Source organism: Lygodium microphyllum, chromosome 23 (genome assembly GCF_053477565.2).
Source record: "Lygodium microphyllum isolate KBCC chromosome 23, Lygodium_microphyllum_v1.1.10, whole genome shotgun sequence".
Classification (NCBI taxonomy): domain Eukaryota; kingdom Viridiplantae; phylum Streptophyta; class Polypodiopsida; order Schizaeales; family Lygodiaceae; genus Lygodium; species Lygodium microphyllum.
The window spans coordinates 134,385,043-134,412,222 of NC_141157.1; the positions used below are offsets into that span (position 1 = coordinate 134,385,043).

The window sequence follows — 27,180 nt, forward strand, 5'->3', positions numbered from 1 at the left end:
TCCCTCGGGAAGACTTACTTCCCTGGCGTATGGCAATTTCCACTGTCTTTGCCATGACTTGTGTATCTCTGTCCGGGTTTTGTACTGTCAGTTTACACACGCTGGCTTACAGCCATCGTGTATCTTGTAATCATGTAAACTTGTACCTTTTTTCATAATTAATACAATTACCTTTTACAAAAAAAAAGAGAGAGAGGTCGTCACCTGTTTGCTGCACCACCGCCCCGTTGACTCCTGGACCCCGCCCGCCTCATCGTCTGTTCATTGCGCTCTGTTGATGTTGGCTCCACTTCAGCTATTGTGCATCCTCTTTTGACGTCGGCTCTGTTACGTCGGCTCCACTTCAGCTATTGTGCATCCTTTGTTGACGTCGGCTCCACTTACAGCCATCGTGTATCTTGTAATCATGTAAACTTGTACCTTTTTTCGTAATTAATACAATTACCTTTTACGAAAAAAAGAGAGAGAGGCCGTCGCCTGTTCGCTGCACCACCGCCCCGTTGACTCCTGGACCTGCGTCCCCCTCCCTGCTAACGCTTGGACCTGCGCCGTCGCCTGTTTATTGCACCCCGCCCGCCTTTGTGTGTGTTCGTTGTGCTCTGTTGACGTCGGCTTCACTTTCAGCTATTGTACATCCTCTTCAATATGGTTTCATTAAGGGCCGCAACATTCTGCATAATATCTTAGATGTGCAAATGGCTATTGACTATGCTCGGCACTCTAGTCAGGAAGTGGTATTGATTCAATTGGATCTGGAAAAGGCTTTTGACTATTTAGACTCGACTTTCATTGCAGAACTTATGTCTGCTATGGGTTTTGGTAATCGGATGTCCTGATTGATCTACACCATTAGTGCTGCGGCTTCTTCGCGAGTTATGCTCAATGGTGGGGTTATAGAGCCATTTGTCCTTGCACATTCGGTGAGACAGGGTTGCCCTTTGAGTCCTCTCTTCTTTGCCCTGGTGACCCACCCGGTTCTTTCAATGTTATCTTCAATGGCAGCCTCTACTCAGCTGGCCGGATTGTCTCTTCCTTTGGGACAGCACTTCATTAGCCAATCTTTGGTTGATGATAGCTTTATGATTTTGCGTGCGGACAAGGACAACATTCGCAAGTTATTAGATGTTTGGACGCTCTTTGGTCATGCTTCTGGTCTTCGTATCAATGCCTTCAAATCAGCCATTCTCAGTTGCACGGAGTCTGATTTACAGTCATTGGGCTGGCAGGGTCAGGTGGTTCCCCGTGGTTCCATTGTCAGGCATCTTGGGTACCCGTTGGGTGTTGATGTTCGGCCAAAGCAGCTACTGGAGTGGATTTCACAGAAATTGGCATCTAAGTTTATGTATTGGAAGTCGCAAGCGTGGCCCTTCCATGTCCGCCTCAAAGTGGCTCAGACAATTATATTGCCAATGCTCACATATTTCTTGCCATTGCTGCCATGGACTCCTACTACTTTGAAGGCTCTCACTCACCCCATTCGTTTCATGTTATGGAAGAAGGTTTCATTGCACGCAGGTATTTCCTGGATTTCGTGGTCACATACATGTACCCCCAAATGCCTGGGTGGTGGAGCTATTTTGGATGCCGAAATTCATATGCTGGCATTTCGTTGGTCTCTCTTTCGCGCCATGTGTGTGGATCATCACCCATGGGCCATTATAGCCTGTTATTTTCTTGAGGACAGCGGGCTTCGGCATGGCAATACCCAACTTTGGAGCTCCTGGTGGCATGTCCTTAATGCAGACTCTTGGTTTTCCAGTCCGTCCTCCTCTCTGTTACTGCATTTGGTTGGCTCCTGGAAAGTGGTGCTCCAAAAAGCGTGTTGGCATCCAGCGGAGGACCGCTTGCATACTAACTCTTTTCAACTGGAATTGTTGGCGGTCTCGAGATTACTTTCATGGGAAGACAAACATGAGCTCAGACCAAAATTCAACTGAATGACCCGTTTGGGTGTGACTTCAGTTGCGGATGCCACCCTTGCAAGTCGTAATATCCTCACATCGTTTCGTACTGCCAGGAGACTTTTCAGAATCCCGCATGGATACTGTGATTTATGGAAATCAGCTTCTGTTAGTGCTTCAGAGCAGGCAACCCTTTCCTGCCCTTGCTGTGGATCATCCTTGGCAGGACTGGGCCCTTGCACGTCGGTTGAGTTTGGAAAAGGCCTCAGCTAACCAGGTGTACCATCTTCTGATTAAAGATCATCAATGATTGGTTGCTAAAGCTAATACTGTATGGGGATTGCGGAAATCTCAGTCATGGTGGAAGGCAACGGTGATGGAGAGCTGGTTGAATAAGACACCTTTCAAATGCAAGGTATTTCTTTGGAGGGTGATGATTGGTGGTCTTCCTCTTGCCTCAGCCCTTTCCAAGCGTCGAATCTCTAATGGCAATTGTTTCTTCTGCACTACTACTGTGGAATTGGCCCGTCATCGATTTATTTCTTGCCCGCTCGCTAAGAATATCTGGTCGCTCTTGTCACAGGTTGGCGAGCTGTGGTGGGTTTCTCACTAAGTCCTTTCGATTGGATTTTTGTGCGCCCAAAATACCCCACACCGGCACAGTCGCATATGAAGATCTTATTCCACTTTTTTAGATACTAGGGATGCTGGCACAATTGGGCCACTCGGAATGTCTTTCTTTTTGATTCGGTCTCTAATGTAACGAGACACATTGCTAGGCTTAAAGGTCTCTTGCATTGGCAGATAGATCTCATTCGGCACTCGGATTTGCTTTCTCGGGAGGACTTACTTTCCCTGGCATATGGCAATTTCCTCTGCGTCTTTGCCATGACTTGTGTAAGTTTTTCGTGGCTTCGTATTGGGATTTTCCACACGTTGGCTTAGAGCCCACGTGTATCTTGTAATCATGTAAACTTGTATTTCTTTTTTTCGTAATTAATACAATTACCTTTTAAGAGAGAGAGAGAGAGAGAGAGAGAGAGAGAGAGAGAGAGAGAGAGAGAGAGAGAGAGAGACAACCCTTTCCTGCTCTTGCTTCGGATCATCCCTGGCAGGATTGGGACCTACAAGGACGGCTGGATTTGAGCAAAGCTTCCGCTAACCAAGTGTATCATCTTCTGATAAAAGATAATCAATGGCTAGTTACTAAAGCGAATGCTTTATGGGGATTGCGCAAATCCCGGTCATGGTGGCGGGCAACTGTGATGGAGGGCTGGGTCAACAAGACACCCTTTAAATACAAAGTCTTTCTTTGGAGAGTGATGATTGGGGGTCTTCCGCTTGCTTCGGCTCTTTCCAAGCGACGAATCTCCAATGGCACCTGTTTCTTTTGCACCACTACTATGGAATCCGCCCGCCACCGATTTATTTCTTGCCCCGTCTCGCTAAGAAAGTCTGGTTATTTTTGTCGGCCGTTTGGTGAGGGGTGGTTGGTATCACACTGCACCCCTTTGATTGGGTTTTGGCCCAGCCCAAATACCCTACTCCCGCACAGCCACATATGAAGCTCATGTATCACTTTCTTCGATACTGGGGCTGTTGGCATAACTGGACCATTCGGAATGCTTTTCTGTTTGACTCCGCCCATAATGTTCAGCGGCATATTGTAAGGCTTAAGGGCCTCTTGTATTGGTAGTTAGCTCTTCTCCATCGTTCTGACTTGCTCTCTACGGAGGACTTCCGTCCTTGGCATATGGCAATTTCCTCCGCATCCTTGCCATGAAATTGTAACTTGTAGTACTTAGCACCTCCTCACATGATGGCTTGGATTGTCGTCATGTTCTTGTAATCAAGTAATCTTGTATTTTTTTCGTAATTAATACAATTACTTTTTACGAAAAAAAAAGAGAGAGAGAGGCCTGCGCAGTTTTTGCCTTCCGCGAGCTCTGCCCCTGTCGTCCTGTGAGCTCTGTCCCTGCATGCTTGCAACCTGCTGTTTGTACCTGCCTTTCGCGACCTCTGCTCGTGCACGTCTGCAACCTGTTCGTGTGGCGCCCAGATCTGTTCCTGAGACACAGATGCCACGTTGGGAGAAGGGACAGCTCTGCCCTAGGCAGAAACAGGCCTGCTTTCCAGGCAGTCTTCAGCACACCCTGCTTGAAGGTCGTCTTACTTGCGGATCATGGCTCTGCATCTGACGTGCACAAGGTCTGTTCGTGGCATTCTGCTTTGCTTTCGGGCAGACTGTGGTAGCAGAGAGAGAGAGAGCACCCTGCAAATAGCTTCAGATCTCTTGTTTTATTAAGTGGTGATACAACATGGCTGGTCTGGATATGGCCTTTATTGACCAAATGGTGGCAGCCCTTGGTCCGGATTCTGATACAGAGGAACCAGAGGATATGGTTCCTTGCACAGAGGAGATGCCACTTGGTCTTGACTTCGAGCCTACGGGCAAACACACCAAGCATACTTCGGAAGATACAATGGATCACCTGGAACGCTCTTATGCTCAGGTTGCTTCTGATTCTGTGGATTCTCAGGATGTTGACTGGGAGCATTTGTTGGAGTTTGCCAACACTCTGCTTGGTGATTATGTTCAAGATAATCATGAAGCGTTTTCTGACTCTGGAACTGAAGATGTTTTGGAAGCCACTGTGGACCGGAAAAATGTCTTGCGCTCATTCTTAGTGTTTTATGAATGTGCTGTTATACTCTTTTTCACTGGTAGGATCCCAGTGCTTTCCTATATTCGCCAGTGGCTGCAAAGTCTACTACAAGGGGAGTGTGTTGAAGAGATTTTTGTTGGGCCCCGAGGCTTTTGCGAGGTGCTGTTGAAATCTGAGAAGCATCGTGCCGATCTGCTGACTAAACTGCCATTGTTCTTTGATCGCCGTTTGGTCCATGTTGTGCCATGGCGCCCAATGGCAGATTTTCAGCTCTTGCTTCAACGCGAATGCTCGGTGTGGGTTGAAGTGGAAAACTATCCGGCTGTCTATTGGCCAGTGTTAAAGGATGCCATGGCCGTTGTGGGCATTGTTTTGGTTCCCGCGAGCCTAAGGGTCATGAATCGTAACCGTTTGTGTATGTTATGGGACACTGCTCGGAAAAGGCCTGCTTGGTTACGTCTTAATCGTTTTGGCATGCATCCTTTGCACTTTCGTTTGAAATGGGGTAACTTTGCAGGGCATTGTTTTTCGTGTGGAAAATTGGAGCATTTTATGGCCAAATGCCCAGCGAAGAAACCGACTTCAGATGGCTGAGCATGTTTTGCCTCCCATGGAAGATATGGTGCTTGATGCTCTGTCGCAGGATGCAACCTAGGCACCTAAAGTTTTGGATAAAGGTAAACAACATGTTTCAGGTTTGGATTTCCGTGACAATGACTGGGTAGATGTACGTGCCAAAAAAGGTAAAAGGTTTGATGCTGGCATGGCGGATACTGTGCCTAATGCTTCACAAGATTCCTTGCATACTTATATGCGCAGGAAATACATGTTGTTTTCAGAGCACACTACTCATGCTATGGTTTCTTCTGCTCCTCGCAATCAGCCCACTAGGAAAGTATATACGGACAGTCCGAAGGGCCCACCTGCTAAGTTGGCTTTTGATGCTAGAGGTAACGTGATTACCCCATGGGATCGTTGTTATCTCCGTTCCATCCCCAAGACAGTGGATACACCGTCTACCTCTAAATCTGGCCATCAGAACTCTTTTGCTATGTTAGCTGATTTTTTGGATGAGGGAGTCCTTGACATTCTAGTAGAAAACGTTAAATCGAGGCAAGTTTTCCCTCGTTCCTGATTTTCTTTTTTGAATACACATGAAGATAGCCACGTGGAATGTGCGAGGTATTTGTTCTCGCAATAAGCAACATGTCATGTGGAGTGTATTAGATGAGAATCAGTGGGATGTCTTGTGTGCTGTTGAGCACAAGAGTCACGATGAAGCAGGAAAAGTTGTGGATTGCCATGGGTTTCGCTTGTTTTATGCAGGGACACATGCCATGCATTATTCTGGTGTGCTTATGATTGTATATGAGAAATATCAGCGTGTTCTTATTAAAAATGATGTACATGGCCGTTTTGTGGTGATTGAAGTTTTATTTAAAGGAGAGATCTTATGGTTACTTGGGCTCTATGCTCCAAATGACCCTTTATCGCGCTAGGATCTTTGGAATACTTTGCAGATCTCCTTGTCACTTGGCAGACGGGGTTTTTTGATGGGGGATTTTAATATGTGTGTTGATTCTTCACAGTCCACATCAGAGCATTCGGTGATGGACGCTCCGGAAAGCCGTCTGTGGAATGCATTTGCTCTTGCTGTACTTAAGCAAGATCTCTGGTCATGGCTACACCCTTCTTCTACAGGGTTTACTTTTCATTCTGCGCAGTATACAACTACATGGTCGTGGTTGGATGATGCTTTTCTTCCTGAGATGCTGGAAATGAAAGTGTTGGAGCAATATCCCTTGTCGGACCATTTTCCCTACAACTTGAGATGCTTGTACAACCCATTGCACCTTTTAAGCAATTTCTGGATAGACTCCCTTTGCATTTCAACCCGTCTTATTTGAAGCATTCAATCTTTCAGGGTTATATGCAACAATTGATTGATAGATTTTTATTGGACTTCTCTGAGGGCAATGTTTCTTTTGAACGATTGCTCTCTAATGTACAGCGGGTTGTTTGGCAGTATGGGATCCATCATGCCTCTCTTTGTCGGTGGCGTCGACAAGCAGCGGAGGAATTACTGGCTTTAGTTCGTTCTCTACTGGTGGAGACTCCAGATAATGTATTTTTGCTGCCATTGGCTATGCGCTTGGCTGATCTTATTAAAGAGTTTCATTTGAAATCTTATCAACAGGCTAAATTGCCAAATTTGATTGAGAATTTGCAAGATAGTGCTTGTCAGACTCATAAGTTCTTTCGAGCTCTCCATGCATCTCTTGCTCGAGAGAATATGACTAGACTCTAGGATGCAGAAGGTCAAATGGTCGTTGATCCTCAGACTATTGTGAATATGTGTAGGAATTATTTTCTAGACCTTCTTGGTTCTACTCCTTCACCTTCTGACCAAATTACTCATGCCCGCTCAGTTTTCTATGATTTGGTCCGCAATCAGATTGCACATGACATGCAAACTACTTTGGAGATAGATATTCGTGAGGCGGAGGTTATGGATGTTTTGTTACACTTGCCCAAGGATAAAAGTCCCGGTTGGGATGGTCTCACCAATGAATTCTTTGAGGTTTTTGCTACCCAATTGGTGAAACCATTGATGGCTATGTTTCACCAGGTTTGGGGTACGGGGTTCATGTCTTCCTCATGGAAAGAAGGTCTTATCAAACTGCTTCCAAAAGTTCCTTCGCCGTCTATGTTGAAACATTGGCGACCAATTTCTTTGATGGGTTCGATGTATAAAATCTTTTCCAAAGTGATGGCAATCGGCTCCATAAGCATCTTCCTGCCATTGTGCATCCTCTTCAATATGGTTTCATTAAGGGCCGAAACATTCTGCATAATGTCTTAAATGTGCAAATGGCTATTGACTATGCAAGACACTTTAATCAGGAGGTGGTATTGATTCAATTGGACTTGGAAAAGGCTTTTGATTATTTAGACTAGTCCTTCATTGCAGAACTTATGTCTACTATGGGCTTTGCTACTCGGATGTCTCGTTTGATCTACACCATTAGTGTTGCGGCTTCTTCACGAGTTATGCTGAATGGTGGTGTTAACGCGCCATTTGTCCTTGCACGCTCTGTGAGACAGGGTTGCCCTTTGAGTCCTCTCTTTTTTGCCCTTGCGACTCATCCAGTTCTTTCGATGTTATCAAATATGGCAGCTTCTACTCAGTTGGCTAGATTGTCTCTTCCTTTTGGACAGCACTTCATTAGTCAATCCTTGGCTGATGACAACTTTATGATTTTGCGTGCGGACAAGGATAACCTTCGCAAAGCATTAGATGTTTGGACTCTCTTTGGTCATGCTTCTGGTCTTCATATCAATGCTTTGAAATGAGCCATTCTCAGTTGCACGGAGTCAGATTTGCAGTCATTGGACTGGCAGGGAATGGTTGTTCCCCATGGTTCCATTGTCAGGCATCTTGGGTATCCTTTGGGTGTTGATGTTCGGCCAAAGCAACTACTACAATGGATTTCACAGAAGCTGGCAGCTAAGTTTCTGTATTGGAAGTCATAGGCTTGGCCCTTCCATATTCGCCTCAAAGTGGCTCAGACAATTATGTTGCCAATGCTCACATATTTCTTGCCATTGCTGCCTTGGACTACTACTACATTGAATGCTCTTACTCAGTACATTCGTTTCATGTTATGGAAGAAGGACTCCTTGCATGCAAGTATTTCATGGATACTTGGTCGCATGCATGTACCCCCAAACGCATGGATGGTGGGCCTATTTTGGATGCCGAAACTCATATGCTGGCACTCCGTTGGTCTCTTTTTCGTGCCATGTGCTTGGATAATCACCCATGGGTCTTTATAGCCCGTTATTTTCTTAAGGATCACGGGCTTGTGCATGATAATATCCAAATTCGGAGCTCCTGGTGGCATGTTCTTAATGCAGACTCTCGGTTTTCTAGTCCTTCATCCCTGCTTGCTCATTTGGTATGTTCCTGGAAATTGGTTCTCCAAAAGGCTCAATGGCATCCAGCGGAGGACCGCTTAGCTACTAACTCTTTTCAATTGGAATTGTTGGCAGCCTCGCGATTACTTTCTTGGAAAGGCAAACATGAGCTCAGACCAAAATTTAACCGCATGGCACGTTTGGGCTTGACTTCAGTTATTGCAGATGCTACCCTTGCCCGTCGCAATGTGTTGATATCATTTCGTACAGCCAGGAGGCTTTTCAGGATTCCTCGTGGATACCGTGATTTATGGGAACAGCTTTTGCTAGCGCTCGAGAGTAGACAACCCTTTCCTGCCCTTGCTTCGGATCGTCCTTGGTAGGACTGGGACCTTGCAGGCCAGCTGAATTTGGAAAAGGCCTGAGCTAACCAGGTGTATCATCTTCTGATTAAAGACCATCAATGGCTGGTTACTAAAGCCAATATTGTATGGGGATTGTGTAAATCTCAGTCATGGTGGAAGGCAACTGTGATGGAGGGCTGGTTGAACAAGACACCTTTCAAATGCAAGGTCTTTCTTTGGAGGGTGATGATTGGTGGCCTTCCTCTTGCTTCAACCCTTTCCAAGCATTGAATCCCCAACGGCAATTGTTTCTTTTGCACCACCAGTGTGGAATCGGCCCGTCATCGATTTATTTCTTGCCCTCTCGCTAAGAAAATCTGGTCACTCTTGTCAGCAGTTTGGCGAGCAGTGGTTGGTTTCTCGCTAAGCCCTTTTGATTGGGTTTTTGTGCGGCCCAAATACCCCACACCGGCACAGTTGCATATGAAGATCTTGTTTCACTTTCTTAGATACTGGGGCTGTTGGCACAATTGGACCATTCGGAATGTTTTTCTTTTTGATTCAGCCTCTAATGTTCAGGGACATATTGCGAGGCTTAAAGGTCTCTTGCATTGGCGGATAGATCTCATTCGGCACTCTGACTTACTCCCTCGGGAGGACTTGCTTCCCTAGCATATGGCAATTTCCTCTGTGTCTTTGCCATGACTTTTGTAACTCTTTTATCGTTTAGTACTTTATAAATATAACATCCATTACGAAAAAAAAAGAGAGAGAGAGAGAGAGGGTTGCGCCTTCCTACTGGTGAATGGTTCCTTGGAGGACCATGGCTGAATTTTAGGACATGCTGAGACAGGCTTGCTCAATTTGGGTAGAGGTGGTGGATTTTCCTGCGCATCTTTGGAGACTTCTCCCTATGGTACTGAGAACCCTTGGTGAGGTTTTGGTGGAACCTCGGCTGGCTTCCCATAATAGGAACCAGGCATGTATGTTATGGGATACAGGCAAATCTCGTCTGACAAAAATTCTTTTTGAAGTTCCTGGCTTACAAACATTGGTGTATGAGTTGAAATGGGTTACATTTGCAGGACATTGTTTCAGATTCAGTGAGTTGGGCCATTTCGTTTCGGAATGCGACAAAAATACGGAGGTAGTGCAGGGCCCTATGGATCAAGATATGGAAATGCAAGACCATCACCCTTAGCACATGTTTTAGCAAACAGTACTTGATCCAGAGCACCTTCCCCAACAAGGTCGTGAGGAAGGCAAGAAGAATGACCCTCACAAGGGTGGGGAGTGTCCTTCGACTGTGGTAGGGTAGAATTTGTCTCCTCGGGAGGATTCTTGGGTCATTGTGATCCGTCGTAATGCTAGGCAAGATTCTCGATGGAATCCTACCCATCCTTCGCCATCCCCAATGACTCATACCTTCCAATGTAGAGGTAGGGGTTTTTATATGAAACCTCAATCTTTGCGTACCCCAGTAGTGGAAGATAGAAGGACTTTTGATTCAGCCTTGCGATTCAATGCGGAAGGCTTGTGCCCTCTCGGGACGTTTTTCGCTCCTAGCAACAACAGTTGCCTTCCCAAGCTTTGATTGCGGGTCTGCAGAGAGCAGATCTTGTAGATCTTATACGTATTGAAATGGAGAGATTCCAGGCTGCCAAGGCTATAGATGTAAAAGGGAAAGGAAAAGTGATGGTCCAGTAGTTTTTCTTATTTTCTAATTGATCATGAAACTTGCTTTGTGGAATGTAAAAGGTATTTCTTTGGGCAACAAGCAGTATCGGTCGTGGAAAGTTGTGCTTGTCGGAAATTGGGATGTTTTTTGTGCTGTGGAGCACAAACAACATTCTTTGGCTGAATCTTCTTATGTGCATAAGGATTATGTGGTCTTTTTTAGTGGTCGTGCTCCATGCGAATCAGGAGTTATGTTGGCTGTCAAATCCTCCGTGCAACTAGCATTGGTTTCTCAAGATACCCGCGGCCGATTTTTGATCTTGGAAATATGTTATGAGGGGGAGGTTCTGTGGATTGTAGGTGTGTATGCTCCTTCTAATGCAAGGGATCGTCGTCAGCTTTGGTATGACCTGCACTGCCTTGCCTTGGCTCGTCAAGGCTTTGTTATGGGTGACTTTAATGCCTGTGTTTTTGCAGATCAGGCGACCTCTCCACATTCGGTTATGGATAGTCCTGAGCGGCAGGCTTGGGATGCTTTTGCAGTGGCATCTTTGAAACAAGACATGTGGTCTTGGATGTATCCATCACAAGCCGGTTATACTTATTACTCTTTTCAGCATCCAAATACTTGGGCCAGACTGGATAGAATCTACATCTGCCAAAGTGACTTCTTTCTTCCTGCAGTCATTGATATGCGGGTGGAAACACAGTATGTTCTGTCAGATCATTACCCTTTGGTCCTGGAAATGAGCCACAGACCTGTTCATGCATTCAAGGCTCTCCTTGCCCATTTGCCTCTTCGGTTTAATCAATCTTTTTTGCAGAAAAATCAGTTTTTGGTAGATGTTCAGCACCTGATAGCTTCTTTTATAGCTTGAAGGTTCTATCTACAGGAATGGAAGCATGGGCGGTTTTTAGGGATAATGCGCGAGCCTTATCTCGACAATATGGTATTCAGCATGCTTCCTTGTTTCGAGCTGAATTGCAACATGCTCAAGCTTTATTAGCCCGGGCATTCCTTGGCTTTGTGTCAGATTGGGGATTCTGATGATGACTTGCTCACTTGCATTGAATGGCTGAAAGGCAGGGTCCAATCTCTTCAGGAAGAGGAGTATGCAAAATACAAACTGTTAGCCAGAGCCGAAGCTCTACATGATAACAACAGTCAAACTCATCAATTTTTTGCTCGTTTGCATCAGAAATATGCCTGGGAAAATATTGTGCGCTTAAAGGATGGGCAAGGTGATATGGTGACTGATCTTGCCTCCATTATTCGGATGATTGTTGACTTTTATAGGGCTTTGTTGGGTCCGCAAGAGATCCTTACAGATGCTGTTCTCTTTGCTTGAACATACATTTGTGGCCTGGTTAGTAATCAGGTCGCACCAGAATGGGAGAATCTAATGGAGGCCGATATTTCTGAAGAGGAAGTGGAAGAAGTGCTGTCTCACTTGCCTCGAAGGAAAAGTCCTAATGAGCTGTTTTCAGCCAATGTGCAACTGCTTAAGGACCCATTAACTTGATTGTGTCAGCAAGTGTGGAACTCAGGTATGATGCCTTCAGATTGGAAGATTGCAGTCATCAGGTTGTTGCCCAAAGTTCCCTCTCCATCCTCTTTGAAACAATGGAGATCCATTTCAGTTATGGGATCGTTATATAAAATCTTCTCCAAGATCATTGCCAACAGATTGCAGAAAGTATTTTCGCACCTCATTCATCCACGTCAATATGGGTTCATTAAAGGTCGGAATATAATGCACAACATTTTGAATGTCCAGCTTGGAATAGATTATGCCAAAGCTTCTAGCCAGCAGGTTGTTATGCTTTAGCTGGATATTAAGAAGGCATTTGATCATGTGAGTTGGTCATTTTTGTGGCAATTAATGTCTACAATGGGTTTTGGCCCCTGTATGATTTCTCTAGTTGATACCATCAGTCAGGGTGCTGTGGCCCATATTGCTCTTAATGGAGGGATTACGGAGGAAATCGCCTTATCTTGGTCTCTTCGGCAAGGCTGTCCACTCAACCCCTTACTATTTGCGTTGGTAACTCACTCAATGCTCTCATTATTGGATAAGTTGGTAGCTCAAGGTGAGATAGTTGGCTTATCTCTTCCTGGCGGTGATCAGCTGGGTGAGCCAATCTTTGGTAGATGATTCTTTTATGTTCCTCAAGGCGGATCCTATTAATGTCAATCGGGCAATGGTGGCTTGGAACCTTTTTGCTTTGGCATCGGGTCTTCACATTAATACTAAAAAATCCACCCTTCTCTTTTGTACGGAGAATGATCTGCAAGCCTTGGGATGGAATGGAATTGTGATCCCGAGGGGCAATATAACTAGACACATGGAATATCCTATTAGTGTGGAGGTTTCTCCCCGTGCTTTGTTGGATTGGATGGCATCCCGAATCCATGATAGGTTCATGTACTGGAAATCTCAGAGTTAGCCTCTTCATGTTAGGCTAAAAGTGGCTCAATGCATCATGATCAGTATGATTTCGTTCTTTCTGCCATTGCTGCCTTGGACTAAGAAGTCCCTTTTGGAATTGGTCCAGCCTATCAGATTTATGCTATGGAAAAAGAAAGGCAATCGTTTGGGGCAGGTATGGATCTCTTGGCAGCGTGTGACCACTCCGAAAATCCGAAAAGGATGGGGGGAGAAGCTTTGTTGGATGTTAATTTGCATATGGCCGCTTTGAGGCTGTCCCTTTTGCAGACTCTATGTATTCAGTGTCATCCTTGGTTAGATATTGCCAAATTCTTCATAGAAAAGACTAGCATCTCTCATGGAAGCATGGTTATTCATGCTTCTTGGTGGCATGCGCTTAATTCTACGAGGCCCATAAAGGTCTCCCAGTCTTTTCTCCTTTCTCATTTAATTGCTTCATGGCAGGAGATGCTTCGTTTTGTTGTCTAGCGTCCTCCGGATATTTGTAAGGAGGAAAATTCGCTGCAAGGAGAAATACTGGCTTCCTCAAGGTTGTTGGATTGGCCACACAAATATTTGTAGTGAGATAGGTTTAATCGGATGGCTAGGTTAGGGTTGAAGACAGTCTGTGATGGGGCTATTCTGGGGCAGCCCCGTCTTTATTCTTTTAGGCGTAGTCGTTAGTACTTTAGGGTGCTTTGTGGATACAGGGACATTTGGTCATCAATACAAGACTATCTTCAAAGGTTCTCTCCTTTGCCTTCGTTACATCCATTGCATCCATGACGTGACTGGAAGTTTGTGTTTCCTGATGACTTTCAAAAAAGGTCAGTGCATCAGATATATCATCAGATGGTGGAAGCTAAAAGATGGGTCACGGGGAAGGTTAATAAGTTCTGGCATCTTAGGGATAGCAAAAAGAAGTAGCGGGACAGATTTATCCAGCTTTGGAAGTCTAAGGTTTTGTATCAGGGTAAAGTGTTCATGTGGAAGCTGCTCATTGGGGGTCTTCCAACGGGAGATGTGCTCAGTGCCCGAAAGATCTCTGCAGGCCGTTGTGTTTTCTGTACTACATGCGATGAGACATTGCTTCACCTCTTTGTCTCTTGCCCTGTTGTGAGACAGATCTGGAATTTCATTTCCCGTGTGTGGTTCTCGGTGTCCTAGCGCCGCATACCAGTTCGTTCGTGGATTATGGGAAATATGTCCTCTTTGTCTTCAGATTATTCCTGCCTATTCCATTTTCTTAGATGGACAACCCCGTGGCACATATGGCGTACTCGCAATGCCTTTATTTTTGATTCGGCATCGGGCATCCATGAGCATGTGGCCTGTGTGCGTGGATTGGCCTTATGGAAAATCACTTCTATGATGTCAGCTGACCTGGTCCTTCTGGACATTGCTGCTCCCTTGTTGGCGATTGTTCGCTCTACTCCAGCTGTTCTTTTTGTCTGATTTATTAGAATTGGTTATGTAATAGGTTGTTCTGAGAAGCTTGCTTACATCTTGTAAATTTCTACAGTGATAGTGAGAGAGAAATTGAGTATGTTGACCTGATGGTCTGATGTAATAGCATGTAAGAGATATAGTGAGAATGTTGACCTGATGGTCTCATGTTAATATTTACTACTTAATTCAATTATCTTCATGAAAAAAAGAGAGAGAGAGAGAGAAAGAAAGAAAGAAATATTAACGTCTACACAAGGCCAATGTGGCCTATGAGACAAAATCCAGAGTACATCCATGTCTAATGTCATCTCATTAGTAAGGTTAAGATAACATTACAAATAAGTAGGTGGCCTATGAAACAATACTGAAAATAACTATACGGTGGGACTATACTAGGGTTGAACCATGTGTAGTGTTGTTGCATCGATAGAAAAGAAAAGGAAAGGAAAGTAGAACAAGATCTGATAGAGTCATGTACAAATAGTGTGGTGGAGACTATGGGCTGTAGTTGATCTCAAGATCTGCACATGATCTCAGCTATGATGCGGCCCCTAGCTGCTTCACTGATATGCCTAGTGGTGAGTCCTCGGTGTCTCGTGATAATGGCTTTGATCCGACTGTGGTGTGGCCTTCTCGGATGTGTTCCTGGTAGACGGGGTCGTCGTGCTCGACGAAGGGAAATGGCTCTATCCAATGTGACTCCATGGCGTGGCCTGTAAGGTGTCTGGCAAGGTGGCTTTGTCTCTGCTAGGTTGGTAGTGTCAGTAGGGTCGGCTCTATAGAAGAAGTCTGTCATTGCTCTCTGTGTGTGTCCTTCTGGATGAGCTGGCCTCTTGTCTTGTAGTAGTGCAGTTTGGCACCTCTCGAGGTCTAGGAGGAAAATACCTAGGCATCTTTGGTCCTCGTACTTCATGACGCGACGAAGAGGTCCAAATCCATCACAGAAGAGGCAATGATACCGTCCTCGTATGTCATAGTATACTGTGCATCTGGATATGTAGTGCTCCTCCGTTTCAGGCTCTCGATCACAAAGCTGGCAAGTCCTATCCTCTACTAGGGTATTTGTCCATCTGCCTGTCTCCATCTGAAGTCTATGTGAGGAGGTGCGAATCTGTCCGATATCAACCCATACCCTATGGGAGAGATGGGTTATGCTGGCCGAATAGTGAAACCAGCATCAGCGAGACACAAGAAATGACTCCTGTAGAACTCCATCCTCGATCCTAGAGGGAGTGGTGGATGGATCCATGCCCTTGTTGTCTCAATCCTCAAGATATCAGCTTTGATCACCGGGTTCAGCTCTGATTGGCTGAGAGAAAGTGTAGGGCGATCAAGGCTATAATCCAAAGGTGGAAGACGGTCAATATCCAAACCATGTAGGCTCATCTAAATAGCCATTTGTGAAAACCAACAGTTCTTCTCGCCTCCTGCTGCTAGTTGTCTAGATGAGGTTAGTGCCAATCTAGAGTGTCTATGGCGTGGAAGTTCCCATAGTTTGTGCCAAAAGGTCACTGCCCTGAAGAGTGCCTCCGTAACTATAGGTGTTGCCCCTAGCTCTGCTCTGACAACAATGGGATGTGGGGTGGAGGGCTTACTCCTAATCATGCGTGCTATCATCATGATCAATGGCCTTTCCATGCTATCCCAACCATCATAGTAATTCCTCTCTGATCAGTGAGTGGGCTAAGACACCTGTGGTACAAGCTGCAACCCCATACCTTTGCTCCATATAGTAATGTAGGTGTGACTAGGGTGTCAAACAACTAGAGTTTGGTGCAGGGCTCCTGGAACTGTATGTGGGCACATTGACTCTCCAGTGCCCCTAGTGCTGCGTATTCACGTGCCAGACGTGCCTCTGATGGTCCCCTCAACGAAAAACGTGGGCGAGAGAATGTGACTCCCAAATAGACATATTCCCTCACATGCTCCAGTATGTCTCCCCCAAATGTGAACTGGTATATAGATCTAGTCACCCATGTTGCTGAAGTATTGAAAACCATGGTTTTGGTCTTCCCAAGGTTCACTGTGAGGTCTTTGTCTCTACAGAAGATGTGCAAAGCGTCTAGATGGCACTGCAATCCCTCCGGTGAGTCTAAAATGAGAACAATATCATCTGCACACAGTAATATCGGTATCAGCACCCCTGCTAGGCTGGCTCCAGCTCCTCCTTCTCGGCCTATGTAATCATACACTTCATCTATGTATAGACCAAATAATGTGGGTGAAAGTGGGCATCCTTGTTTCACTCCTATGGTACTGTCAATCCTCTCTAATAGCCCCCCAGGTGCTCGTACATGACCTGTCACTGCCTCATATAATGCATAGACACCCCATCATATACCCTCTAGTGCTCCAATGTCCTGCAATCTCTGCATGATGCGTGTACGAGGCACTGTATCAAAAGCTTTGCGAAAGTCTACAAAGCAACAATAGATCCTCTTGTCTCGGGCTCGACCCTCCTGTGAGAATGTGGTCCAACGTGGTATATCCTCGTTTGAAACCTGCCTGTCCTTGTGCTCTCTTGCCTTGCATTTCAGCCCATTCACTAAGTTCATGCTCCAATATAGATCCGTATATCTTGGCCAAAGCATGACCGATCAGGATAGTCCTGTAGTTGCTAGGAATCAGGGGATCACCACTTTTAAATAGCGGGATTATAGTATTGTTTGACCAACTCATAGGGAAACCTTCACATACTGCTCTATTGAACATATGTGCGAATATGGGTGCTAATATGTCACAAGCATGTGAGAAATGTTTTGCTACCAGTCCATCCGCATCCTGTTGCCCTCCCATTTTGTAATCTATAAATTGCATCCCTAGCCATTTTCCATGTGAAGAATGACCACTGTGTTGGCCTACAAACTTGTGGGGGCTGCATAGGTGGCTGACCTGGCAGGTCATACAACTGTCTCCCATAGTCAAGCCAAGCATCTGGTGATGTAATCTGTATGGGGGGGTTGTCTTTCATGAAACATCTTCCATGCGCTCTTGCTATCCCGCCTCAAAAATAGCTGCTATATCTCTGCGTCTGCTTTCACTAAGTAGTCTCGTTTCTTCTTTCGCACAAGGCGTTTGAAGAATGCCTTTGCTTGGCGATGTGTCTGAGTGCCTAGCTCCACTTCTCTCTGTAAGCGAGCTCGGGTGACTCTACACTCATCATCATACTAGCTATTTTGGGGAGTAGTAGGTTGTGTGGGTCTACCTCTGGGCGAGGTGTGTGGGAATTCATACATGGCTGATCCATGTATGGCCTCTGCTAAATCCCTTGTACATTCTTTCAACGATCTACTCAAATGCAAATCATGTAAACTGGTCTGCAAAGAATTAATGTAGATGTGTGAGGTGTCTTCTGTAAAGTAGTATTTGGGATGTCTAGGGAGGCATGTTGTTTCGTGTTTCACATGTACACGAGAGCATGAATGTCAAAAAAGCATGATTTGCTGCTATGCCAATTGGTCTTTTAGATATCTTGAAGTTTTGGATGTCTAGTATCAATGTTGGTGAGCCCCATCAAGTAGTCCATAGTACTTGCCCCTTCTTTGTGATTTCAGCATGTCAAATTGTCAGATCCTGGCCATTGTGGCAGACCATTAAAGATGGCTAGTCTGTATGCACTTCCCAAAGTGAATAGGTTTGTCCCATAGGTACTCACTTCTTTATCTTGGGCTTTCCTGCATAGGCCTATTTCATCTATGTCGATCTCTTTGAACATGGCATTATCATGCATATAAAAGTCACTCTGTCTATCTCTAGTGTGTGCATTGAAATCACCTACTAATAATATGTCCCTAGTGCTTGCAGATCTCATGATATCCTCATAAAGTACATCAAAGGGAGATCCATCATATGTGACATAGGTAGAATTTGCAGGAGGAAAGTAGCATATTGCGATGAATATATCTCGTGGTCTTCCTGCATGTATCCTAATCCATAAATATCGTGCATCATCATCTCTTTTCATTACTTGCACCATCCCTTTGAGGTCTTCTTGGTATAGTATGGCCACACCTCCAGAACCCCTAGTGCTTTCTGGTTTTCTAGCTGTTGGACGAAATGCACTTTCCCACCTGTATCCCCGCACGTTTGGTAGTCAGCTACCTTTACATTGGTGTGTTCCTGTGTATATTGCTATATCTATGTTTTGGAAGCTATCTTCAAAGTAACCAACATCCAAGCGTAGGGCTCCATTACATTTTCATATTGACATCCGAAGTGTCTCATAGGCCTCATACCATCATGAAGTCCTTTTGTTAGTGATGATGACTCGTCCATCCCTATAAACAGCCCACTTTCCCTCTTTGCGAGCCTCCAATACCTTGGGCATGTGTTCTCTGCGATGCGCTATTTGTGCTGGGGTAAGGTTCTCATCCAAATAAATCTTCTCACCCTTGAGGGCTCTCCTCTTGGAGAGGAAGGCCTTTTTTTTCTCTGTCTTCAAAGTAAAGAATTAGAGCCTTGGACTTAGAGTCCTCTTTCCCCACTCTCCAAGCACTGACGACAGGTACGTCTGAAGCCCCAATTTTGTCAGCAAGTGTCTTAGGATCTTCTTGTGGGTTGCTCTTCTCCTCCCATCCTACTACCCGTACGTGTAAAACCCTAGCCCGTTTCCTAGCCTCTTCTTCCAAGGTAGCATTCATTAATTCAGCCTTGTTTACAGATGTTCCCTTATTCTTTTTTACTAACTCAATCCATGGGTTGGCTTCTTCTATCTGCTTCTGTGTTGTCTTTGCCACTTTGGCCCATGAGTGAACCTCCCTTTCACATGCCTTCAAAGCCTCTTTCTCTTTTTGTAGTTCTTGCATGTTCATTTCTTTTTTCTTAAATGTATTCAATTCTTTCTCCAGTTCTAAGATTTCAGATTTGTAGGCATCTACCACTTGCAGCATTTCAATTTTCAGCGTGTGCATTTTGGACAGCATTTGTGCCTGTAATTCATTCTTAATCTTTATCTGCATGTCTTGCATTCTTGCCCTCTGATTTACTATCAGTTTGGCTTTGACCTGCTCTCGTATTTCTCTCTCCAATTCTTGTCTTATAATTCGTAGTTTAGAGCGAATCATGAGATGAATTTCTTCGTATTTCTTTTCATTCATGGTGCGTGAGGTCTTTCCATGCCTGCCAGATGCTGGGGAGACGGGACCCTATGGCCATACGTCTTGTACCATGTGTTCTTAGAAGGGGTGTTGAACATTGCTTCCATGGACAGTTGTGTTAGTTCTTGATCAGATTCGTCTCCCAGATATTCATTTTCCACGGTTTGATGCTTGCATTTGTCTACATTATCCATCTCTCACACACTCTGTGTGCAAAGCCACTCAGCTTGTACTTTGTACTGCCAAAAGTAGAGCAAATTCTGTGATTCCTACAAATTTTCAGGGTTTTCCTAAACCCTCACTAAATTTTTGCAAGTCCCCGTAATCTTTTACGAGCCCAAATGCCTTCACACTGTTTGCAGTCACTAGGACACAGTAGATAGGCCAGCATTCATGTCATTCTGAGTACATTCGCATCCCTGCAGGACAGTGGCTGTCTCCCTGTGAAAAGTCGTGACCTTCCAGAGCAGCTCCTTCGGGTCAGCACTCACGCCAGTCCCGCCAGACTGGTGTTGATTTCTTGACAGCATGTGACTACTCCTAAAAGGATGGGGGGAGTAGCTTTATTGGATGTTAATTTCCATATGGTTACTTTGAGATTGACACTTTTGCAGGCACTATGTGTGCAGAGTCATCCTTGGTTAGATATTGCAAAATTTTTCATTGAAAAGACTAGTATCTCGCATGGTCGCATGGCTATTCAAGTTTCTTGGTGGCATGTGCTGAACTACACGAGGCCTATTAAGGTCTCCGAGTCTTTTCTTCTTTCTCATTTGATTGCATCTTGGTAGGAGATTTTTCGTTTTGCAATTTGGCGCTCTCCTAATCTTCGTAAGGAGGAGAAATTACTGCAAGGAGAAGTGTTGGCTACTTCTAGATTGTTGGATTGGCTTGATAAAGACTTGTAGCGATATAAGTTTAATCGAATGGCTCGCTTGGGGTTGCAGACAGTCCATGATGGTGTCATTCGTGGGTATCCCCGTCTTTATTCTTTCCGGTGCATTCGTCAACACTTTCGGGTACCTCGTGGCTATCATGACATTTGGTCATCCTTATAGGAGAGGCTTCTGAGGTTCTATCCATTGCTTGCTTTACATCCATTGTCTCCTTGGCGGGATTGGATGTTTGTGCTTCCTGATGATTTTGAGAAAAGGTCAGCTAATCAAATCTATCATCAGATGGTTGGAGATGGGTCATTAAAAAGGCCAATAAATTATGGCATATTTGGGACAACAAAAAGAAGTGGCATGAAAGATTCCCCCACTCTGGAAGTCTAAGGTTCCTTATCAAGGTAAAGTATTCATGTGGAGGTTGCTTATTGGGGGTCTTTCAATTGGGGATGTGTTGAGCGCTTGCAAGATCTCCCGTGCTCGTTGTGTATTGTGCACTATATGCAATGAGACATTGCTTCATCTCTTCGTCTCTTACCCTGTTACTCGACAGATTTGGAGTTTTGTTTCTCGCGTGTGGTCCTCAGCGACTTAACAGCAGATTTCAGCGCATTTGTGGATTTTGGAAAGACCTTGCAATCATATTATTTCTGCCTTTTCCATTTCCTTCGATGGACAACTTTGTGGCATATTTGGTGTACTCGGAATGCCTTTATTTTTGATTCTAGCTCGGGTATCCATGGTCATGTGGCCCATATTCATGGTTTACACTTATGGTAGATCTCCTCTATGGTTTCAACTGATTTGGTTCTTCCTAACATTGTTGCTCACTAGTTGGATATTCTCGCTCCACTCCAGCTGTCCTTTCTATGTGATATTTGTGTGTTAGCAAGGCATAGACTTCCAGGAGGTTTTTTCACTAGTGGTGAAGATGACTTTCTCCATGTTTTGTTTGCTCTCATTGCATCCTTGGATTTAGAGTTGGATCAGATGGATATGAAGATTGCTTTTCTTCATGGTGACCTAGATAAAGAGTTGTACATGAAATAGCCAGAAGATTTTGCTATTCCAGGGAAAGAGCATTTGGTTTGTAAGCTGAAACACAGCTTATATGGGCTGAGACAAGCCCCTAGACAGTGGTATAAAAAGTTTGATACCTTCATGCTCAGCCATGGATTTAAACGCAGTCATGCAGATCACTGCTTGTACACTAAAAAGGCTGATGATGCAAGCCTTATTGTGTTGGTCGTATATGTGGATGACATGCTGATTGCAGGATAGCATAAGAGTACTTTGAATGCTCTCGAAAGGCAGCTGAGTTCAGCCTTCTCGATAAAAGTTTTGGGGGTAGCTGAACACATTTTGGGCTTGTTTATTAAAAGAGATATAGAGGGCAACTGAGTTCAGCCTCCTTGATGAAAGTTTTAGGGGACAGCTGAACACATTTTGGGCTTGTTTATTAAAAGAGATAGAGGGCAACACTTGTTGTTTCTCTCACAGGACAAGTACATCAGCAAAGTACTTGACATATTTAATATGGCTGATACTAATCCTCTTGGTGTGCCTTTATTGCCACATACAAAGCTTAGCAAAGTTGATTGCCCAAAGGATGATGCAATAGCCAGTGCTATGAAGGGCATACCTTATGCATTAGCTTGTGGTTCTTTGATATATTTCTAAGGAAGCTATTGGCCGTTTGGTCAAGGATTTTGGTCTCTCTTCATGTACTCCACTGCTTAGTTGTAATAGCCAGAGTGCTGTATTTCTATCTAAGAATGCCATGTTTCATACATGTACCAAACACAGATGTTCGGTACCACTTCATTCAACAGGTCTTGGATGATGGTCTTGTCACACTAATTAAGGTCAAAACCCAAGATAACCTTGCAGATATTCTCACTAAGAGTCTTGTAAAGGCTCAGCATGAGCATTGCATTCAATTAGTGGGAGTTGGCTAGCTTAAAGGTATCACTACGGCCCTTTAAGTGGAAGGTTGTTGGGTGTAAAGTCTCTTTTATCTCGGTGTGTGTAAACTCATACAGGTGTGAACACACCCTTATTTGTATCCTAACATATAAATACATTTTATCCTTTGTGTACCATAGCTTGTTGGCACACTCATCTTGGGATTCTCTCACTCTCACTCTCAACACTGCTCTTGCTCCATTTTTGTCTTGCACTTCATTGCACACTCATCCCAACAAAATGACCATTCCAACACTTCTTTTTTGGGGAAGGGGGGTTGTGGGTAAATTCTTTGGTCCCTTTCCTTTGGTGTTGGTGTAGTATGATATATGATGTATCTTTTTGATGTACTAGAGTCTAGTATGATGTATCTTTTTGATAGTTTATTGAGTACTAACTCCTTAATACATTAGTTTGTATTCAATTTGAATTCTTAGTTATAACTCATGAGTTTGGAGTCTTGACTCTTGAATTTATTTTTGTATGTACCATTGGCCTTGCCACTTGGGCCTTGGCTCTTTCATGATGCTTTGATATGTTACTCAGCCTTCCAACATTTATAAATTATGGCTCTTGTGTCTTCAAACTTTTTTGGTTGTAGGGTTAGAGTAACACAGATTGATAAAAGAACTTAGTAGGGTTAGGGTAACTCAGAGACAATGAACACTGAAGATGAATGAATGATGATGAATAAATAGATATAATGTTTGTAAAGAAATACCTTAACACAGAAACACAAATAACAATTGTACAATAAAGCACAGACTGATAAAAGAACACAGTTAGGGTTAGAGTAACTCAGAGACAATGAACACAAAAAATAAATGAAGTGATATGATTACTGAATATACAATGCTCATGCAACAAACACACTATGTAGTGAATGAATACTAAACCTCGAACTCTTGTATCTCAAGGATCAGGGGTAATGAGTTGAAGAGTGTGTTATACTCCGAACGGATCTCGAATCGTAGCAGGGCAGCCTTCGGATGTCGAACACCAGCAAACGCAGACAAGGAAGGCTGGATTTGATGCAAACTACAGTGTAGGAGAGAGAAAGGCTAAAAAAGCAGATTGCAGAAGAGAGAAAGACTACAAACGTAGGAAAAACTAGCAGCAACAGTCAATATGTTGAAATCAGCTCCAAACAGTGTGATAGGTTGGAAACAGTCACCGGATTATTATAGATAGCAATGGCCAGCTTGGACCGCGATGTCCTATAAAGCAGAAGTAAAAGAAGAAGGAACAAAAGACGAATCTAAAGTACTTGCACCAGAGTGGACGGAAGAGAATGAAAGAATGGAACATATTTTGGATCTCTTTCTCCAATAGGGGGGCCCATCCTTGATGGAGGTCTCAACGGTCCTGCAATAGCATCAAATTTATGCGCAAAATTTGAAGAGTTCTGAAATTCATGCATATCTTCATTGAGTAGCTTCTCTTGAAGGGCAATCCTTTGATCGAGCTCCTTAATCTTCTTTCGTCCATAAGCCATGTTCACATGATATTCTTCAGTGGACAGCTTGTATAGCTTTTCTTCTGTGTGGTCAGAAGTGTTTTCCACCATGTCGGAACTTTGTGGAGTAAGTTGATCTGCCCACTCTCGCTCGATTCTCAGTATAGTTGGTTTTGGAGACTGAATTGGTGTTGTTGTGTTTGAAGTCATTTGAACCTAATGTTATTCTTGCTTTTGCAAAGAGCTTTCAGATCAGATGCCTAGGTTTCTCAGAGAGTATCAATCTTTGATACCATGTAAAGAAATACCCTAAAACACAAACACAAATAACAATCGTACGACAAAGCACAGATTGATAAAAGAACATAGTTAGGGTTAGGGTAACTTAGAGACAAGAACACAGAAAATAAATAAAGTGATATGATTGCTAAATATACAATGCTCATGCAGCAAACACACTATGCAATGAATGAATACTGAACCTGGAACTCTTGTATCTCAAGGGTTAGAGCAGGGGTAATGAGCTGAAGAGCGTGTCATACTTTGAACGGATCTCAAATCACAGTAAGGCAGCCTTCGGATGTCGAACACTAGCAAATACAACTAAGGAAGACTAGATCTGATGCAGAGGATAGTGCGGGACAGAGAAAGACTAAAAACGTAGGCTACAGGAGAGAGAAAGACCAAAAACGTAGGAAAAACTAGCAACAACAGTCAATATGATGAAATCAGCTCCGAATAGTGTGTGGTAGGCTAGAAACATGCACTAGATTGTTATAGATAGCAATGGCCAGCTTGGACCGCGATGTGCTCCATGTTTGGGGTGTAGGTAGGAAGTTGAAATACGTGAAATCTGCAAAAACGAGATTATTTTCTAAATGGAGAGTGATCAGCAACAATCGCTCTACTGTAATTAGTTGCAAACTGTGGGTGGAAGGTTGGAAATAGGTGCCAGACTATAGATGACAGCAAGGGACAGTTGAGACTACAATGTCCTCCGCGAAAGGGGTGTGGGTAGCAAGCTGAAAACACCTAAAACTTGCAAAAACGAGATTGAGGGCTGAATGGAGGGGAGCATACTTATTTATAGAAAGTTTGGGCCCTCCCAAGTGGGTTTGTGCTCATGGGATACAGACACTCTCTAGGAACACATTTCTTTTAAATAAACAAGGTTACTTCATTAATTAAGCATGTTTTGGGCTGTTTTAGTAAAGCTAATGCATTTTTAGCTCAACAATGCTCAATGTGGACAGTGGCATACACACTATGCAAAGTGAATACTAACCCTTAGAACTCTTGTATCTCCAAGATTGGGGTACAGAGTATGAGCTAGAGAGTGTATCATCCTAAAACACAACAAACAGCCTATGAAGATGTTTGGCAGCAGCAAACATAGCTCTATTAAGGCTGGATTAGTGTTAGACAGAGCAGATGGGCAGCAAAACAGTAGATGCAGCTAGTTGAGGTGACGTGGCAGCCAGGTAACTGTTGTAAGTAGGGAAATGTAGGTTGCTGCAGGATGACGAGGTAGGGCCGCTGGAAGTAGATAATAGCAAAGTGCAGATCAAAGTGACGTTAGCAGTTGGCGATAGTAGATCTAGGCCAAACGCTCACTAGATGATGTGTAGCAGCAGCAAACATAGCAGTTTTTGGTCATACAATAGGCTGAAATCTGTTGCCGGCAGGTGGAGAGGAGATCTCCAAGAGAGAAATAACTATATTGCACAAGGAGAACTCCCATGTCTTGAATTTTTATTTTTATTCTCTAAACTATATTACACTCAGTGCTAGGATAGAGATATCCAACAAGACTTGCAATAGCTTGCCCCTAGTGCCAGACTTGAGTGCATCAAGGAGAGGAAACAATCTCAGCCTCAAGTCTAGGCATGACACCAAGGAGATTTTCAAGAGAGAGAGAACTATCTTGCACAAGGGGAACTCCAATGTCTTGAATTTGTATCGACGTTCTCTAAACTATCTTGCACTCAATGCCAAGCTAGAGATATCCAACAAGGCTAGCCACATCTTGCCCCTAGTGCCACGCTTGACTCGATGAAAGCAAGGAAACAATCTCCCCCTTAGGTCCAAGCATGAGCCCATGGCCAAGCTCTGCACCAAAGAGATCTCCAAGAGAGAGATAACTATCTTGCACAAGGAGAACTCCCATGTCTAGAATTTGTATTAGTATTTTCTAAACTATCTTGCACTCAATGCCAAGTTAGAGATATCCAACAAGATCTAGAAGATCTTGCCCCTAGTGCCCCACTAAGGGCATCAAAGAGAGGAAACAATCTCACCCTTAGGTCCAAGCATGAATATAGGGCCAGCTCTACACCAAGGAGATCTCCAAGAGAGACATACCTATCTTACACAAGGAGGACTCCCATGTCTTAACTTTATATCAGTGTTTTCTAAACTATTGTGCACTCAGTGCCATACTAGAGATATCCAACAAGATTTGGAATATCTTGTCCCTAGCGCCAATCTTGAGTGCATCAAAGAGATGAAACAATCTCACCCTTAGGTCGTGACATGAGCACAGGGCCAGGCTCATGCATTAAAGAGAGCAAACAATCTCACCCTTCATGTGAAACATGAGTGCAAGGTCAAGCTGTGCACTTATAAGAATAGTAGTAGATAACAACTTGAACTGAGATATCTTTTGTGAATGGGATGTGGATATAGTAGAGACATGTATCAATAATTTGTAGAACAGGATTGGGTTGAGTGGTGGGTAGCCTATCTATTTATAGATGAGTGGATCCTCCCAAATTAGGGTTTGGCTTGAGGGACATAGACATTCCCTAGGACTGCACACCCTTTAATGAAACTTTGGTTAATTTGAGTTTTAGGGCTGTAATAAAGAGTTCATCAGCTTATAATGCCTTTTTTAGCTCAACAAATTCCCCTTTGAAGCACAAGGAGCTAGGGAATTCACAGCGTTCCCCTCTGAAAGAGTTGAAGGGTTTATGAGGGAACCATTAGAGGAGATACTGGGATGGGATGGAACGTGTGGGAAAGATGGTGCACAATGGGAAACAAGGGCAGGTATGGAAGATTGTTGTAGAGGACCATGCACAATGAAAGGGGAATGGAGCCCATACCAAGTAGCAAGTCTAGTAAGGCCATGAATTGAGAGGAGTGGAGAGACCAAATTGGGAACATGCAGGACTTTTGAAACTTTTGAAATGGAGCTCGATGGATGGTTAGGCAATAGTGGCAAAGTGCCAACACTACTAACACGCACCGAACAAATGTCACCAACAATGAATATATCCTCTGATGGATGAAGATCCAGCAACAAATCTCCTTAATGAGCCATATGACTCAAAAGCACCAATGTAAATAAGCCAAGGCCTCTCTATAGCCGTTGAAGGTGTGAGAGTGCA

General features: G+C 44.1%; 1 protein-coding gene and 1 pseudogene across 5 annotated transcripts in view; one reads left to right on the forward strand and one right to left on the reverse strand.

The window, feature by feature from the left end:
* Window positions 1-27,180, forward strand: part of LOC148016774 (cilia- and flagella-associated protein 251-like) — a 250,920-nt gene that overhangs the window by 88,513 nt on the left and 135,227 nt on the right. The window lies entirely within an intron of this gene.
* On the reverse strand, window positions 18,622-19,480 carry LOC148016776 (uncharacterized; annotated as a pseudogene).